Genomic DNA, 1,237 nt, shown 5'->3' with positions numbered 1-1,237 from the left:
ACACACACGCGCTCTGTTCCGAGAAGCACTCCGCTTCTCTTACTCTTCCTAGCGTGTCTGACACTCTCCCTTCTACTACTACCACCACCACCACCACCACTACTGCTGCTGCTGCTGCTGCTGCTGCTCGCCGTCGCCGTCGCCGTCGCCGCCAAAACCAGCAGAGTGGGGTTTTTGTTCTTTTTTTTGTTTTGTTTTGCTGTTGATACGATTGCAAGGTGGCTCCAGCAGCCGCCGCTGCCACACACAGCGCTGCCCTTGCTTGCGCTCGTGTTGATACTGCACCATCTACTACTACTACTACTACTACTACTACTACTACTACTACTACTACTACTTCTGCTACCGCTGCTGCTACCGCTGCTGCTGCTGTTGCTTGTGTTGTTATTTCGCGAGTCTGTGACATCCACCGAAGTTGTATTTCTGCATCGTGCTCTCTCTCTCTCTCTCTCTCTCTCTCTCTCTTTCTCTTCCTCTCTCTTTCTCCATCTGTGTTGTGTACATACACACACACACACATATATACATATACGTATATATACACATACATACTTATATATATAATATATATATATATTGCAAATATATTTCTCTCTTGGACACCTTTAAGCTCCGGCATCGGATTTACCATCATCATCATCATCATCATCATCATCATCATCATCATCAACATCATCAATAACATCATCATCAATAACATCAACAAGAACAGCTACAACAACAACAGCAGCAGCAGGAGGTTCCCAATGAATTGTTAGTTTGTTTTCTACGTTTGCTTGTCGTCGTCGTCGTTGTTGTTGTTGTTGTTGCTGTTGCTCTTGTTGTGGCTGCTGGTGGTGTTGATGTCGTTCTTAACTTAAGGACAATGATGACAGCGACGATGACGCCGGCTTCCACCACCACCACGACGACGACGACGACCAACGCCACGGCCGCGACGACGACGTTTACCAGACGAAATGCGACTACGATGATGCTTATGATGACGACGATGATGATGATGACTACGATGGTGATGAGCACGTGTAATGCTCGCGTCTTGGCATTTTACAATGGACCGTGTTTATAACCGCTGTTCGCATCGCTGACCACTTCAGCCCCAATATTTCATGACAGGCAAAGCTAAGGTAGGTTTAACCTTCATCCGTTTTCCGCATGAAATCCAACTTCTTCCTTTCTTTATTGTCTTCTCTGCTCCCTATTTTTAAATCTTACTACTATGGCAAGTGTTTCGTGC

At 46.0% G+C, this 1,237-nt stretch overlaps 1 protein-coding gene across 1 annotated transcript in view; it reads left to right on the top strand.

Moving 5' to 3' along the window:
* Positions 1–248: 248 nt before the first annotated feature.
* Positions 249–1,237, top strand: part of LOC106867823 (zinc finger and BTB domain-containing protein 4) — a 362,883-nt gene continuing 361,894 nt past the window's right edge. The window contains exon 1 of the mRNA XM_014912847.2: positions 249–1,127. The gene's annotated coding sequence lies outside the window, so the exon portion shown is untranslated. The remainder of the gene's footprint in view (positions 1,128–1,237) is intronic.

Source organism: Octopus bimaculoides, chromosome 5, assembly GCF_001194135.2.
Source record: "Octopus bimaculoides isolate UCB-OBI-ISO-001 chromosome 5, ASM119413v2, whole genome shotgun sequence".
NCBI classification, from domain to species: Eukaryota; Metazoa; Mollusca; class Cephalopoda; order Octopoda; family Octopodidae; genus Octopus; species Octopus bimaculoides.
Note: the sequence above shows the minus strand (reverse complement) of the source record. Positions and strands in the feature narration are given on the sequence as shown.